At 38.8% G+C, this 18,583-nt stretch overlaps 1 long non-coding RNA gene across 1 annotated transcript; it reads right to left on the reverse strand.

Moving 5' to 3' along the window:
• Window positions 1-9,968: 9,968 nt before the first annotated feature.
• LOC120613252 (uncharacterized) lies at window positions 9,969-18,317 on the reverse strand. Its single transcript, XR_005655639.1, has 3 exons — window positions 18,232-18,317; window positions 17,052-17,150; window positions 9,969-13,701 (listed from the first exon to the last, which is right to left on the reverse strand). It is a non-coding gene; the product is annotated as an uncharacterized LOC120613252 (long non-coding RNA).
• Window positions 18,318-18,583: the final 266 nt, after the last annotated feature.

The raw sequence follows: 18,583 nt of genomic DNA on the forward strand, positions 1-18,583 counted from the left end.
AGGGGTCAAGAATCACCACTGGCAAGGAGTTCTCAAATTCTTATTGTAAGCTCAAAAATCCTAAGAGTCTTTGATTGGCAAAGGTTAAGTGTCCATCCTGGACCAATCAGCTGTAAGAACATAGCAGTTCCTGCTACAATCAAATGGCTGAACTGAATGGGCTCAGAACATGGTGGGTGCTGGGCAGACCAAAATAAGTTAAAAAAGAAATATAGGGCTACTATAGTCCAGTACAAAGGAATATTGTAAAACTGAAGAATGTAAATGACATTGCAGACCTTTATGGGAGTCACTTTTTACTTTTTATGCAGCAATGCACAGTGAGATGAAGAATCCCTCGCCTGGACACCCTCAGAAGCCAGGCTCTTTCCTCCAAAACACCAGCCACACAGCACACACAATTCAAGATCATTCTACCTTAGCAAAACCCAAACTGTTATGTGTCATGGCCTGCTGATTGCTCACAGGTGGTAAATTATAAATGATCAGGGTCAGAATGCCTCAGAGAAAAGCATTTTTAATGAATAGATTATATAAAAATGCAGAATGGTTCTCAATGAGCTGTCATCCTGACTAATCTTGACACCGCCTGCTCCTTCCCACCCAATCACCAACTAACTCCTGTTGCTTCCACATCAATAGCAACTCTCCATTCAGTCCCTTCCTATATCTGCAGCTGTCCTGGTTCAGGCTCCCATTATGACCAGGTTGAGTAATTCTGTAAATAGCAGAAAGAGAAATATGATGCCTAGGCCCTCATTTGCCAAGTACCTATTGAGGAATGATTTTTAATCCCAATGTATAAGATCAATGAAGCCAAGACTAGGAAAATGACAAGAGTGTGGATTTTGGAACCAGAGAGCTCTGGTTCGATCCAGCCTTGTTACGTACTCAATCCCTCTAAAGGCCGATTTTCTTGTAAAATAAGCATAATGTTTGTCTTGTAGTCTTATTGTGAAGATTAAACCAGGTGACAGATTTTACAGTGCCCAGAATATTAAGAGAATCTTCAATATATGCTGCTAATAGTAGAGTACTCATGCTAACCTTATGAAGGTCAAGAGGTCTTCTGGCCTCTACAAGTGGAGTGCAGAGGCCAGAAGACAAAATCTGCCCCCTTCTTCCCATGTTACTCTAGCTCCCAAACAAAGATCTGCCAGTTTTTTCCCTCTAAGCCTGAAAAGTTTGACTCAATAATAGTTCTTGGTTTTCTTTGGTAAGCACTGTTCTGATGCAGAATCATTATCTTAAGAGAATGTTTTGGAGTCATTGTTTCTTGGGACTGGGTACAGCCAGAAAAGTTGAAGGAGACAGAAAAGCTTAAGAATGTTAATTCCCCAAATGTTTTAGCAAAATTGGAGTAATTTAATCTTCACTGCATATTATTAAACTTAATGATTGGGGAGAAAGGGTGTGTGGCATGTGCAAGTAAATTTGACTGTTTAAAGGATTGTGACTAAATTGGGGTATGAGAAAGAAGGTAGAGCTTCAGGAAGTCAAACATCTGAGGCATTTTGTCCTATATTATATAATACGGATTAAGATGAATATGATAAAAGATGAAATCAGATAAGATATTGCAACATTGAGCATAGGTTCAACAATAAAATCTCAAAAAAAAAATTGAATCAAATTCAACATAGGGTAAACTAATCTCATTGTGACCTACTGAGCATGATGAGGTCAACAAAATCTCCCAAGAATCTGTAAGCCAGACAAGTTTTTAATCTTTTTTTCCTATTCAAGAATCCTAAAAGATTATGACTAGGGAAACCAATTTTAGTACTTAAAGTAAACACTATGTTGGCTTTTTCCCTTTATAGCTAAAATGCATAAGACTCTACATCTCAGAAAAAAAACTCTTATATTGTATTCTGGAGACATGCTACTATCTTCTTAGAGAGTATCAGCAAACGACCAACATAAAATGTCATCAGTGGAAAAAATGTAAAACATTGTTGAAAGAAATTAAAGGATCTAAATAAATGGAAAGATGTGTTGTAGTCATGGAATAGAAGATTTAGTGTTTAAGATGATAATACTATCCAAGGCAACGTATAGATTCAATGCAATCTCTATTAAAATCCCAAGGATGTTTTTTGCAGAAATGGAAAATCAATCTTAAAATTCATATGGAATTTCAAGGGACACAGAATAAACAAAATAATTTTGAAAAAGAAGGACAAAGTTGGAGGATTCACATTGCCTGATTTTAAGACTTATTATAAAGCTACAGTAATCAAAACTATGGTACTGGCATAAGAATAGGCATATAGACCAATAGAACAAAATTCAGAGCCCAGAAATAAACCTCCACACCTGTAATCATTCGCTTTCGACAAGGGAGCCAAGACTGCTCACTAGGAGGAAAAGTCTTGTCAGTAAACGGTGCTGGGAAAACTGGATATCCACATGCAAAAAAATGAAATTGACCCTTAACCTTTTATCAAACATAAATTAACTCACAATGAATCAAAGACCTAAATCTAAGAGCTAATACTCTAAAACTCTTAGAAGAAAACATAGGACAAATTTGCATGACCTTGGATTTGGCAATAATTTCTTAAATATGACACCGAAAGCACAGGCAACATAGAAAAAAAAAACAGATAAACTGGATTGCATGAAAATTAAAAACTTCTGTGCATCAAAGGACACTATCAAGAGAGTGAAAACACAACCCACAGAATGGGAGAAAATATTTGCAAATCATATATGCAATAAGGGTTTAGTATCCAGAAAACATAAAGAACTCCTAAAACTCAGCAACACAAAAACAAACAACCCAATTTAAAAATGGGCAAAGGGAGGGGTTGGAGGAGAAGGAGGGATAAACAGCTGGGGCACAGTGGACTTTTTGGGCAGTGATCATTCTATATGCTACTATAATGGAGAATACATGTCATCATACATATCTCAAAATCCATAGAATGTACACCAAGAATGAACCTCAATGTAAACTATGGACTTTGTGTAATAATGATGTATCAGTGTAGGTTCATCGACTACAACACATGTACCTCCCTGGTGTGGACTGTTGGACTGTGGGGGAGGCTGTGCATGTGGAGGGTGGGGCATGCGAATTCTTTCCACTCAATTTTGCTGTCTACTTAAAACTGCACTAAAAATAATCAACTTAGGAGTGTGGGGAGGGCAAAGGACTTGAACAGACATTTCTCTAAAGAAAATAAGCAAATGGCGATAAGCATATGAAAAAGATGCTTACCATTAGTCACTAGGGAAATGCAAATCAAAACCACAAGGAGATACCACTTCGTACGCACTAGGATGGCTATAATAAAAAATATGGAACATAACAAAATGTTGGAGAGAATATGGAGAAACTGGAACCCTCAGATTTTGCTAGTGGAATGTAAAGTTGTGCAGCCATTGTGAAAAACAGTTTGGCAATTCCTCAAGAAGTTAAACATAGAGTTAAGATATGACCCAGCAAATTCACACATAGGTAAATACCCAAGAGAACTGAAAACAGCAATTTAAAAGAGTTGTATACCCATGTTCACTGCGGCATCATTCGCAATAGTCAAAAGGGGAAAACTTTTGACTGTCCAAAATGGGATGAATGAATAAAGAAAATGTGGTATATACATAAATGGAATATTATTCATCCTTAAAAAGGAATGAAGTTCTGACACATGCTATGACATGCATGAACCTTGAAGACATCACACTAAGTGGAAATAGCCAGACACAAAAGGATAATATTATATGATTCCACTTACATGAAATGTCTAAAAGTAGAATGGTAGTTGCCAAGGGCTGGAGAAAAATGAGGAATTACTGCTTAATGATTAGAGTTTTGCCATGGCAATGACACTTGCACAACACTGAGTGCTTACACATTATAATGCTGCTGAGTTACACACTTGAGAATGATTTAAATGGCAACTCTTATGCTATATCTTTGTCACAATTGTTTTTTAAATTTATTTATTTAATTAGTTTCAAGTATATAGTACATTGGTTAGACATTTATATAGTTTATAAAACTATCCCCCTAATTGCTCCTTCTTGTCACAATTATTTTTAAAAAGAAAAAAGTAATCTATGCTGACCAACTTTTGAACATAGGAATTAAAAACTGTCGTGAAAGTTTATTAGGGAGAATAATGTTATAATGTGTACTGCAAAAAGCATGGTGGTCTGGATGAAATCAAAATCAAGTATCTCCTAGTGTTTTTTGAGGTACTAGACAAGCTAATTCTAAAATCCATATGGAAGAACTAAGAATAACAAAATATAATTTTGTAAAAACAAGGTAGGCAGTCTCTCCCTATGAGATATCAAGATGTTTAAAAAGTTAGTTTTTAGACAGTGTGATATTAACTGAGGAATAGATAACTAGATCAATCTACCAAAGAGAACCTAAAACAAACCCCTGACTGTGTGGAAACTTGGCATCAGATGCAACAAATCAGTGGAAAAAGAATAGACTGTACAATAAAGGTACTGGGCCAATTGATTACCTACTTGGAAGAAAAATGGATCCCTATCTTCACAGAATTCCAGACAGGTTACATGCTTAATGTGAAAATCAAAACTTTAAAAACTTTTAGGAAGAAACTATAGGAAAATATACATAAGATTGTGAAGTGGGGAAAATTTTTTTAAGTAAGACTCAAAAGTACAAATAATAAAGACTGTGAAATAGTCAACTACATCATAATTAAACTTGTCTGTACATCGAAATACACCATAAACAAAGTAAAAGACAAGAGAGAGACTTGGAGATCTCTGCATGGTGTATGACTGGCAAAAGAGTAGTAGCATAACACACAATGAACTACTACAAGCATTACGAAAAATGACAGCGCAATAAACAAAAAAGCAAAGAATATGAACAGATAATCAACAGAGAGGAGAAACCAATGGCCAATAAACACGTGAAAAGATGTTCAACCTCATTAGTAATCAGGAAACTAGCAACAACTACGAGACATCATTTCACATGGATCAGATTGGCAAAAAATGTTAAACCTCAGACAATAGTAAGCATAACTGAGGCAATAGAGAAACGGAAGCCATCATACACACTGTCACTTCATACAACCATTGTGGAGAGAAATTCAGCCGTACCAATGTACATTCACTATGATCCAGCAATTGCACCTCTAGATAAACATCCTAGAAACACTTCTGCACGTGTGCACAAGGGCAGAGGTAAAAGACTGTGCCTCAGAGCATCATGTGTAAGGGTATTCATCCATGCATTTATATGTAGCCACTGACAGGATGAAAGCACGCACGAGAATGATAATTCAGGACAGTGGTGGCATCTGGGAGGGAAGGAGGAGAGTGAAATTGGGGAGAGGTACACAGGGGGTTTCAGCTACATCTATATTATCCATATATTTTTTAAATACAGTTGACACATTATATTAGTTTCAGGTGTACAACACAGTCATTCAGAACATAAACCCTACAAAGTGATCACCACAATAAGTCTAACAACTATCTGTCACCAAAGTTGTATTATTGACTATACTCTATGTCCCTGACTTATTTTATAACTGAAAGTTTGTACTTCTTAATCCCCTTCCCCTTTTCTGTCCCTCCCCCATTCCCTCCCTCCTGGTAGCCATCTGTTTGAATCTATTGAATTTGTTTCATTTTGTTTGTGCCTGTTGTTTTTTTAGATTCCACATATAAGTGGAATCATATGGTATTTGTCTTTCTCTGTAAGACTTACATCTATATTTTTTATTTAAAAAAAAGGAACTGAAGCAAAAAGGCAAGATGCTAAGATTTGACAAAACTAACTTGTGAGCAAATGATATTCTTTATACTTTTCTGAATACTTGAACGATTTCATAATTATTTTTTAAATTCTAGCAGCATTTCGACAGCATTACTTTGAGGACATAAACATTCCAGATAGTTGGACAATTGCAGACCAACAGAGGAAGAGGGATATTTAGGGTTGGAGGAGCCGTATCTTTCCTAAAGACTCTGAGCCAGGAAATGAAGATGGAATACCGTGAGATTATGCAGGAGGCAGCGAATCTTCTTTTCCTTCATCTTAGCAGGGGAGGATGACCAGCACAAGGAAATCCCACTGTTACTCACCCCCAGCCCCATCTGTCTATGCACCTCTCAAGGCTCCCTACTGACCCCTCCCTCTGCTTGTGACCTCTTTTCTACACAGGGAGGAGAGTCAGCTGCGATTCCTAATTGATTCAGAGAAACCCTCTAACTAGAGCTGTAATGTATTCCTTCTCTGATTGTTTCCTGCCGAGATAATTAAGTATTTTAATACAAAATAAGGACAACTCAAATTTCTTTCTTTCCCTCACAGCTCCTACTGCAGAGCAAAAAGTGTTGGCAAGAATGTCAAGAACCAACCATAAGCAAAGGAAAACAAAACACAACCACCAGTGACTCACCAAGCGACAGTAGGAAGGTGTGGTGGTGAAGTAAGCTATAGAGTCAGACAACCCGGGTATGCATGTCCAGCTCCTCTGCTTATTTGTCAACTTCCTTTACATAACCTCTTTGATGCTGTTTCCATACTAGTGAGTAACAATAATCCCTACACCTCACGGGGTTATGAGAAGAAAAGATTACATATGAAAACCACTTACACAGTGACTGGCACATAATACATTAATAGTAATTCTTTTTCTCAATAACCATGGATTGGACTACATGAATTTAATCTTTGCATCTGCTGGAGGGTAAGCTCCATGATAACAGGGAAGTCTGTCCTGCCTGTTTGTTCGCTGATGTAACCCAGGCACTTGGAACACTGTCTGGCCCATACTAAGCACTCAATAAATGTTCTTTGAATAAATAAATGTGAATCTCAGTATTTTGCACATGTTAGACACTTAATAGTTACTATTTATTGAGAATTTACTCTGAGCTGGGTATTATACATTGTGTATCTCATTTAATCCTTCCAACAGCAATGTATTATACTTTTCATTTTATAAGTGGAGGAAACTGAGGCCCAGAGAGCTTCTTCTTCAAGCTCACAGAGTTAAGTGGGAGAGCCAGAGTTTGAATCCAGGTTGTCAGTTTTCAGGTATCTGTTGAATCAATAAGTGATGGCTCAGAATTAACTTGACGATTTAGTGAATGTTCACAGTAGTTAGATTAACTTGACATTAGTGAATGTTCACAGTAGTTAGGGTAAGAGTGGCCGAGTGAATTATTATTAATTATACAATAAATGAATTATTGTTAATTTAGTGCTTATTATGTATATCTGTGGCTTTGTAGTCAAGATCGGCCATGTTCCAGGCCAGGGGTAGGGCAAACTGATATTTTCAGTACCCACACAGGAGTAGTAATAAAGACGCAGTTCCCTACATTTTACGGAGTGAGTTATAGGACAAAAAGCTTAGAAGTAACTGTCCCAAGGTTATAAAGATAATTAGTAAGTAAACTGGAAATAAAACCCAAGTCACCCACTCTCTTCTCACAAAAAAGACTCTGGCTTAAGACAGCTATTGATTTGGAATCCATTGCATTGAGGAAAAATGGTACCAGGGCAAGAAAGTAAAAGAAATGTCTTCCTTTTTCTAAGACCTCAGCTATTGACATATTTGTTTACAATCAAATATTTCTGAAGAAGAAAGTCATAAAATGACATTAATAGAAACCGTTTTGTTTGGAGTATTTTTTGATTTACAAGTAACTTTATAGTAGTTGAACATAGAAAAATTTAAAACACAGGTGAGAAAAAAATTAATTTAATGACCACCAAATAATCTGTGTGTATACCTTTCTAGTCGTTTTTGGATATTTTTCTTTTACAAAAATGGGATGAAACTGAATACATTTTATAGCTTATGTTTTCCACTTAATAAATTGTAACTATCTCTATATGTCAGTAAACACATCATTTTTAAGTGAGGAATTCCATTGTATTTATATGTTAGGTCCCCAAGGTTGAAAATTCAAGTTGTTTCTAATTCTTCCTCATTATAAACAAGGCTGAGATGAACATGTTAGAGCTAAATCTTTTTGCCTGTGTTTAATTATTTCCATAGGATTGATTTCCAGAAGTAGACTTGCTGGGTCAAAGGGCTGCATTTGGAATTTTTTAATTTAAGCACAAACATCTGTTTTAAATAAATTTTTAACTTGTCTTTCACTTCATTTTTAGTTTCTTATTTAGTATAAAGAACTATGACAAATGCCTGGCAAGCCCCCAATAGAGATTGGTTGATTATCTATTCTGTTTCTCTCTCTTCTTTCAGAAGAAACAATGTCTTCAAGTTAGAAAGCAGAAGGAATTAAAGATGAAAAAACAGTAACAGTAACCCAGAGTGAGAAAGTCTGCTTGGCCCACTATCAGCTAGGAAAATAAAATCCCATCATCAGAAGTATATGCGGAACATTGCATTAGGCAATTTAGAAGAAATGAAATAAAATCTGGGGGAAAAAATGAAATACATAGGTCTATTCCTATGTCTAGAGAAGCTTAAAATTCAGTTGAAAAATTATAACTATATGAAAATATTCAGAAGCATATAAAAAGTCCACATAAAAAAATGTATCTCAGTTAACTGAAATAATCAGTTAAAGTAAATCATAATGAAAAGATGCGTTGAACATTTTAAATAAATGCTTGAAGAACATTTATGCACAATCTCTAAATTTTCAAGGAATTTTCTTTTGGCATAGGTCTATTAATTGGAGTTTTATAATGCTTTGGTCAACAGGTTCCATTTTTGGTTTCCTCAAAAATCTTTTTTAATGTTTAATAAATTTTTAAATTTAAAAATAAAAATAAAATCTTAACTAAAAATGTTCTCCAATATATGTTTTCTCACCCATGCCCAGTTCTAATTAGTTTTAGAAAGTCACTCTTACCCAGGCTTTTTCCAAACCTCAAGTTGGTTTTTATAGAAGCAAGTCTCTTTTCAAGCTCCTAGTTCATAATGGACATCCATCAGGAAGCCTTGCAGAAGGCATGGAGGAATAGTCCATACAAAGAGTTAAACAGAGAAGTCTGTTCCTTCTCTTACACAACATGAGTGTTCCTCAGATCAAATCCAGATGGCATCTCCTCAGTAATCACCCCTCTGAGGTGAAATGGTAGAACAACTAAATCAAACCTGTAACTTCTTGTTCTTCGTGGTGGTATGTTAGAGAGGCAGGGGCATACAATATGAACCCTACCTGTGAGGACAGAACTCTGGGGGATGCCTAGGCATCTACAGACTAGCCAGTAATTTTCATCCTGAAAAACTGTCAAAATCTATGACATGTTCAGGATCCATAACTACATTTTAAAAAGTAAAACGTGTGAGGCTACAGTCAATAAGCTTCCTTTGAATTAATATAAAAATCATACTCTAGTCTATTAAAAGTGCTGATATCATGATGAAGAAGACACCACTCTGGACTGAAAGTCATGAGCTCTGTATTCCAGTCCAATTATGCAACCATAAATAGCTCTCTGCTTTGTACAGGCTACTAAACCCTTCTGAGCCCCCTCTTCCTAACTCTTCAAATTAAGTGAATTAGTGCTAGATGACAGTACTAAGAAATTTCTTCAGTTCAAAAACTCTACTATTCTTTAAGCGACCCCAATAGGCATATAAAGAATAGCAGTGGATATATTTTAAGATTTTTCCAGTAGCTTATCAAATTAATCTAGATTCTAAAACCTAGATTTTTAGAAAATCATCTAGTACAGTCACATCTCATTTTATTGTACAATTCGACAAATATTTGAGTGTCTACTCTATGATGCTAGGGAAATTTCACAAGACAAGGGAAATATATGCCTTCATGGACCCCAAAGTCCACTGAGGGATATGGATAATTTAACAAACAATTACAATAAAGTGTGATAACTGCTGAGATAGAAAAGTAGAATATTCTATCAGGAAGAGTATGTATATAAGGTAGTATAGAAGGCTTTTCTTAGTACAGTTATGTCTAACATGAGACCTGGAAGGATATGTACAGGTTCATTGTGGGGGGGTGGGGGGGCTCAAGAGGAAAGTAATCCAGGTGAAGGGAGCACTACCTGAAAAGGTGTAGAAAGCCGGCTAATATGGCATCTGTGGTTGAACTGCCTGGAACAAGGGACGACGTGAGAAGTGAAAAGTAATAGCTGTATCACACAAGGCTTTACGTAAGAACATAACAAGGAGTTTTGCCTTTAGCTTCCTACCAACTGGGAGTCTATCAAAGGTTTGTGTAGGGAAGTGACAGAATCGGGTTAACATTTTCAAAAGATTACCCTGGCTGTGCTATGAAGAATAGACTGTAGAACACCAAGACTCAAAGCAGAAATTCACTGAGAGGCTATTGCAGGAATCTAGACAAAAGATGGAGGCCTGAACTCGAATATTCACACAGGGATGGAGAGAGATTTAGAAGTTGGGACAGGAATTGTTAATTAAACAGATGTGGGGGAAGAGTCAAAAACGATTCCTAGACTTCTATCTTAAGAAATTGGGCAGAAAATGTTCCATTGTGTTTGCTAAGAGGATTGGATCTAACCCTGAAGTTGCTGGCAGGCATTTTGTCATCATGTGGAAAGAGGCGGCCTGAGAACGGAGCCAATGCAGAGGAAAACAAAGCTAAGAGACAAAGAGAATGAGGCTGTTTGTGACATCCATACTTCATATCTCTGAACAAGCTATCCCAGATCTATCCCTGGACCTTTCGGGCACAAGGATCAGAGCATTTCCTTTGTTGTGGTTTTTTGGTGGTGTTGGTTTGGTCGCTGGTTTGAGCTGGGGTTTTGTCACTTGGAGCCAAAAGAATCCTGGGAAGATTTAGGAAAGAGTGAGGACCGTGAGAGCAGAGCCCACAAGCACTGAAGAAATGATTCTGAGAAAGAAGAGCCCAAGGAGAGAGGAGGAAAAGGAGGAACCTGGGAAAATACAGTGGCAACAGAAGAGAATTTTCAAAGAGAAGCATGTGGTCAGTGAAGTTAAATGCTATTGAGAGATAAGTAAGACAATTGCTAAGACATATGCATTGGCTTCAGCAATAAAGCGGTAGTTGGCCTCTGTGGGAAAGGTTTCAGTGGAATGAAGGGAGTAGAAGCCAGACTGAAGGGAGCTGACAGATTGAGGTGAGGAATTAGAGTCAGTGAACAGAAACGATTCTAAATCACAAAGTTGGGTTGTGAAGGGGAGGGTTGCGAGAAGGATGTTTTCAGATGGACAAGACAGGAGAACGTGTAAAGGCTAATGAGAAGGATGCAGAAGGAATAATTGAGAGACGTCCCTGATAAGGGACAATGTCAAGGACAGAGATCAAGGGATGAATTCAAAGGTTGGCCCTAATTCGAGGGAAGGATACCCCTTTAGCTGGAACAGAAGAGAGAAGGATGCATGAATTAACCGGATTTGTTAGTGCGGCAGCAGAAACTTGATGGTATTACTATCTGACGGGCTCTAACTTCTCCATAAAGTAGCGGGTAGAGTGCTTTGCTGAGTGTAAGGAGAATCTTATGGGTGGGAGTTTTAAGGAGAATGGAATGGTGGCCATTTGAAAATTTGCTGTGGAGAATAGGAAAAAGACTAGGAAAATATAAAAGAATTGACTGGAAACTATGAGAAACCATTCCACAGTTTAAGCAAAATCTGGTAAGTTGAAGAAAAGATGAAATCTGAAAGTGAATGTTTGATTATAGTGAGACGACTGATTTATAAAAGGTCTATTTTATAAATTTTAAAAAAAATTAGTACAGGGATATTTTTCATTACTGATCTAAAAGATGAACTTTTAAGTTTGCTCATATGACCCTCAGCTTTTCTTCACAGTAAACTGCCAACCTGATAGAGACAAACCACACAGAAATCTTACAAAATGATGTGACAGAGCCCAAAGGGGCTGATAAGATTCAGCAGGCTAGAATATGATAATGAATCTGGATTTAAAAAACAAGACAAGACTCAAACTATGCTTGTAAATAAAGGTTTTGAGATCTCAGTGACCACTCAATTAAGAGATCAGTTACCAGCAACAATTCTCTTAAGAGCAGATATGACCCTCGGGTTGAGCAAATACCAAGAAGCTACTGGACAAAGGTCCATTCCAGTGTCAAGACTCTTAAGTTTCAATTGAGAGTGATAAGAATTCATGTAAGACATCTGTCCTTGAAAGATCTCATCTACTGGCCACATTAACCATGTATATTTTCAAGTTCTATCCTTATATTTAGTTCCATCCACAGTTTTTGAACCATATTATCTCAGCCCTTCCTGAAACATCTTCTCTGAATTACAATATAGTCTTGTGATATCAATCCTCAGAGAGGTATGATATGAATATTCTGAATAGTGTTTTTGTCTTACTAGAGTTGAGGGTGTCTCCTACTGAATTATTCAATATTCTTTATACGGGAAAAAACAAAAACAAAAAAACTCAGGCAGGAATTCCGCCTCCTTGCCTGGGTTTTCATTTATCTGTCCCATTTCTTACCCATCTTTTCCAGGCTCTTGAGCTAGAAAGTTCATTCCTCCTGGCCCTTCAGGATATTTTGATTCTCCTTCTCAGCCTTCATACATTTAGGTCACCAAGTCCCAGAAGCGAGGGGACATGCTAAGATTATGACATCATCCCTAACCTTGAAGAATTCATAGACTTAACAAACTGCTAATTCAGAGTGACAGGTGCTGTGATAGAAGGTAGAGGGGCAAAAAAACAGACATGGTCCTCTCTCTCTTCCAGGATAGGCAGAAAGAGCCAGGAAAGCCTCGCAGAGGAGGTGACATTTCAGCAGTCTTGAAGAATAAGGATTTCTCCAAGCAGGGAAGCTGTGGAAAGTTAGAAAGCAGAGGGAGCCCCGGAGTATAAAAACGCATGCCATGTGGGACAGGCTTACTTCCAGAAACTAAGTTGCACAGCATAAGTGGAACACAGGATGTAGGGAGAGGTGGGAAGATAAGTCTAGACAAGTGAGAAGAGACCAGACCAGACACTGCAAGGCTTAAGAACAGTTAAGAAGTTTGGACTTGATCCGGTCCAGGTGTGAATCAATCATTTTTTCCCTTGGTTTAGCTAAGATTAGACTGTTTGAAAGAATTTTTGCTAAAACACAAAGGGAAAACCAAACAAATACAAAACAGAAAGTAAACACACAAAGGCATAAAAATGAACAGCTCACCGATCCCAAATTTCTTAGCCTGCTTCACTAAGTTCTAGTCCCAGATTGGCTTAGCTTGTAGAGCCTGTAGATAGGTGGTCCAACCCAAGCCCTCTTTCTCTCCTCAACCCATCTATGTTGGCATTGAAACAGCCTACCACACTCTCTGTCCACCAGCCCAAAGCTGAAGCCAATGGGAGTTTTGCTCCTTCTAGATCCTATCTCTTAATATCCACCAGGCACTGTGCCTTTCCTGATGTGCCCCTCCTTAAGTGGTTTCGAATCTGGTACTTGCTTTATTAAACTATCCCAGTGCCTTGTTTTTTAAGTTATGTTTTGCCTCATATCCTATACCTCAGGTCTCCCGGAAGCAGACAGGTCCAGATATTGGATTTTTTTTTAAAGGCTCTATTGTATGTATGCATATAGTTGTGAAGAACCAACCTGGCATTATCCTTACAGGCCACAAGATGGGGATGTCATTCCATGAAGATCAGGGTCTTTCCAGATTGCACTGTCTTCTACATCTCTCTCTTTTTTGTTCCTCTGCTCATCTCCATGTATCATTCTGATCCTTCATGCAGGATTAAGAACTTCAGGCAGTCCCCACACTTGGTCTGCGCCAGGGGCAGGTTACATAAGTAGGACTCCAACCCTTCTGCATCTGTAGCTTAGACGTCTAATGAGAATCTTTTAACTTTGAGTGGCTTCCTCATTGGATCCACAACTCTGGCAATTTGCACCCTGTCACTTCACCTCTTATCACCTCCTCTCAAACTCTACCTGTTCTCCTATACGCCTTTCCAGGAGTCAATGAAGGTTTAAATAACTTAGAAGTTTATGTCCAAGGGTAACTGGCAGAGCAGCTAGAATAAGGCTGGCAGACTGTTGTTACTAGATAGAAAAACTGGAGACTGGACAGGTATTTGGCACAACATAAGCCCTCAAATATTTGATAATGAATGAATAAACTCTGACTTATCACCTCTTTCCCACCTCGATACCTAAGATAAAGGCAGCAACCAAACATCAAATTCTAAGTATTCAAATTTCTTCAGTAATTGTAATCCTATGACTTTGCTGCAGCAAAGCTGATAAAGATGGAAAACTTGGTTTCTCTTTCTGCTTAAAAAGCCAGAACACACCTTTGTCAGCCCAGAGTGGTTCCTTGTCTGGACCAGGCATGATTGCCTGGCAGAGGCCAGGTTTTTGCTTTGAATTCTCCCTTTGCCTGAACTTGCTCAGTGACCCTGGGAAGTCACTTGATAACTATGGGCCTATTTTCATCTGTAAATAATGGAGGTTGCACGAAACAGTATCTCTGGTACCTTCCAGCCTTACACTTCTGTGAGCTGTCCTTCAGGAATCCAGCTAGCAATTTTTGTTTGGGCTGGGTTTTATGAGATGTGTGTTTTAATTTTGAAATTGCAGGTCCTAGTTTTCCTTATCATCACATGCGCCTGGATTTTGGTCATCTGTTCATGATGTGGTAATGGGACTTTTTTTGGTGGTTAAATCATATAACATAAAGTTTACCATTTTAACCATTTTTAAATGGTTAAAAGGCATTAAGTACAGTTCAAAGGCATTAAGTACATAAACACTGTTGTACAACAATCGCTCTCATCCATCTTCGTAACTTTTCATCTCTATGAATCAGACTACTAGAAGTGGAATTATACAGCTTGTCCTTTTGTGACTGGCTTATTTCACTTAACATGACACACATGCATGTCGTAGCATGTGTCAGAATTTCCTTCCTTTTTAAGGCTGAATAATATTTCATTGTACGTATACACCACATTTCGTTTATCTATTCTTCCATTGATGGGTTGTTTCCACCTGTTGGCTACTGTGAATAATGCTGCCATAAACATGGGTGTAAAAATATGTTTGAGACTCTTTCACATCTTTTGGGTACACACCCAGAAATGGAATTGCGGAATCATATGGTAATTCAATGTTTACTCTTTTGAGGGATCACCACACTGTTCTGCTCGACAGGACTCTTACGTGCAGAGACAGAGTGCTTAGGAAGCTATGCACTGTGGTCTTATTGCTGACTCCCGAGAGGTGTTTACAGGGTATAGTTTTGCCTAGAAGGGTTGTCTCGCCTCATTCTCTAGAGAAGCAGGATTCTGACCTTGCTATTCAAAATGAGTCCTGCAGTAGACACCGGACCTGGGGCTGATCCTGACCCTACCTCAGTATCGACTTCTGTAAAGTGGGCTGATAATACCTAATTTATAGGGTTTTTATAAAGAAAAGGAATGATGTACACAAAGCACTGAGGTAAGCACTTACAAAATAAAGATACCTTACCCTACTGACTGCAAAGAGTGGTTACAAAAATAAAGTGACATGATGCAGGAGAAAGCTGGTAATGCACTCTTCAAATGCTAAGCCCTCATCATTTCTTTCCTAATCACTGCTGCCGTCTCCTGACAGTTCTTCCTGCCTCCTGGCCTCAAGTCTATCCTTCATTCAGGCTTCAGAATGAGCTATCTACAGCAGCAATGATCCTGTCATTCTTCCACTGAAATTTCAGTGGCTCCACTCACCCTTACAAGCCTTCTGTGATCTGACCCCCACCTCTCTCTTCAGTCTTATTTCTTTTCATTCGGGGCCTCGTATCTTGCCACTTTACCTACACGATTTTGTTAATGCTATAATTTTTGCGTGATATAATTAGTATCATAATATAGTGAAGAGGTTTTTTTTAAATGGCATCACAAATGTGGAAGTCATAGGGAAAATATTCTGAGGTATACTCCCTCCAAAATAAATGGTGTGTTTTTCAACTGAGCTCTTTGGGTCTTTGTGATTCTTCTGAGATGTTTTTGCTTCCTCAGAGTCTGAGAAATATCCTAGGCCCCTACTGTGTCAGGCTGTGTCCCGATAACACAGCCCCCAATAAGGGATCACACTGCAGCTATTTTTCATTAAGGGTAGGCTAAGGCAATGAGTCCAGTCTTGTACTTAGTAGGTGCTTGATAAATATCTGCTCAAGAAATGAGTAAATTATGAGTTGCTTGTTTGTGCTTGTTTGTTTGTTTACTCCTGTAAACTCCAGTCTGTGGCTACAGGTCAGTTTATTTACCTCTTTCAGGAGCAAGAACTATGCCAGCTGCGCCTTTTTTGAAGTAATAATGGCATTTGAAGTTGTAAAAGCAATGGGCCAACCGTTTAAATTAACCTAATGTGCATAGTACTTACAGTTGATGTGAGAAACATCTGATCTGCTTATTTTTAAGGAGCCCATGAATGTGTCTATAAATTTATTTATATGGGTGTCAGTGTCTTTCCACATGAATCTCTTAAGGCTATGGGATTACTGATGCTTGCAATTACTGATGCTGTGCAGTTATCTTCAACATGTCCTTAATGTGCTTCTTTAAAGCTTCAAACTGTGCCCTCTAGTTCTTATGGGTGTTGACTATTAATGACTTGTTAGACTTTGGTTTTATTTTTTGCATTTATTGCCACTAACCAAGGACCTCATGATGGGAATCACTGATGTATACTAGCTAAGACAATTTTTTTTCTTGCTCTTAATATTTTAAAGGTTTGTATCCTTTCAGTCACAAATATACTGTGCTTTTAAATGAATATTAATGTTAGAAATGAAAAATATATTTTCCAAACAGAAAATGTTATACATAATGAGCAATTCATAATTTCATATATTGATAGAGAACTGACTTCTGGAGGAAAGTACCCAGAAAAAGGATTAAAGACCATTAAGAATTTCTGCTTAACAAAAATTTAGAATCCTAACAACTCCTAGATTTACCTTTTTTCCTTGGGCATAGGTCAAGTGATAACACCTACTTTTAAACAATTTGAAAGAATTTTCTTACTTGAATATCATCTCAAATCAAGAGGGGTGTCCAGCAAAAAAGAATCTGTGTTCATTCATAGAATTTTACATTTAGAAGGAAAAATAAACATAATTTAATTGTCCCACCTTCTCCTAGCAGCCGAAATGTTTTAGAACCAAGCTTGCCTGATTTCCCATCTTCCGGCTTTCATTATCAGCTAATATGTTATTCGGGATCATGTTCACCTGAAAAATATATCTTTTAGACAGTTTTCCTAATTATAATCTTTATTACTAAACAATAAAAGAAACTTCTTGGATTTCACAAGTAAAAGCAATCAACTGACATTTACTGGAATGGACATAATATAGAATGAGAGTTTTAAAGAAAAATATACCTTTAAAAACAAATTTTACATTGGGGATAGGGATCAGAGGACTAAAGTGTTTTCTGAGCCTTTAGAAGTGTGCGAAGGCAGAGTCACCTTAGAATTGCAGCCTGGAGCTTTCAGTTGGGATTACTACAGATTGGCATTACCAAGGGGAGCTAGGGTAACAGGAAGTAAGGCTGAATGGATGGAGCCATGCAGTGTGACCCAGAAACAGGCTGAAGCTATCTCAGCTGCTCCGTATTGCAGTGCCTTCTATCTGCCAGATTTTATTTTTTTGAAAAGCTCAAAATGTGGGATCCCCAAACTAGGGTCAGCTGTGCTGTGAGAGACTCTGGGGTGTGGCAGCAGACACTCTGGGTAAGCTGTGTCCTGGGCAAGTATTGGGGGGAAGGGCGGGGTATATTTGGGTCTATTAGAACTTGAAGGCACCCCCTTAGCTTAGATCACAGGATAGCCACCACCTGATAGCGTGGCGCAGGCGGGGCACGTGACAGACGCCACTCACTTAAGTACCTGAAACAGCTGGGCTCGGGACTCTCATCATGCGGTGAAATAAACCACGACTAACCTCTAATTTTTCATGAGTTCTCACATATGCATACGTCTGAAGAAACCCAGCCCACACCTACACAAGTTCTCACACATTCTAACCCCACCCCGGAGCTTGCATCCATACAGGAGACAGAAGAGATGAACCGAAAGTGTGAAACTACCCTCGCACAAACTACGCTAATCAGGCTCCCCAAAGCCCAGTTGGGGGATGAGGGGGTCGAGGGAAAGGGATGCAGACAAAGAGTTTTAAAATAAATCCCTCAGAGCAAACCTGGTCGGTCCGGCTCTAAATTTTAGCAGCTAAAGACTTCTGTTTGCACAACGAAAAAGACTTCACACACACACACCCCAAAAGGAATGATCCTGAAGAGGTTGCCCCCTACCTTGCTACAGGGCCAGGTGGAAAGGTCTCTGCGGCTGGGGAGGGCGCGAAGCGAGCCGCAGCAGCTGCCCAGAGGCGGGACTTAAGCAGCGGCGGCGGCCCTAGCCCCGCCCCTAGAAGGACCCGCCCCCCGAGGCGCCCCGCCCCTCGGCAGCCCCGCCCGCGTTCCGCAAACTCTTGCTCGGCCGCGGCAGCCGCAGCTGTCACCTTCCGACGCAGGGACTACTGAGCCCAGTGCATTGTGGGAAGCCAGAGCCCAAAACTGAGCCTGCGCTGACCCCTGGTGGGCGCAGTTCCGAAGGGAGCTCCGGCCCCGCGGGATAGAGCGCTTGCAGGGACCGCCAGAGTTGCAG

This window comes from Pteropus medius, unplaced genomic scaffold (assembly GCF_902729225.1).
Source record: "Pteropus medius unplaced genomic scaffold, Ma_sr-lr_union100, whole genome shotgun sequence".
Taxonomy (NCBI): Eukaryota; Metazoa; Chordata; class Mammalia; order Chiroptera; family Pteropodidae; genus Pteropus; species Pteropus medius.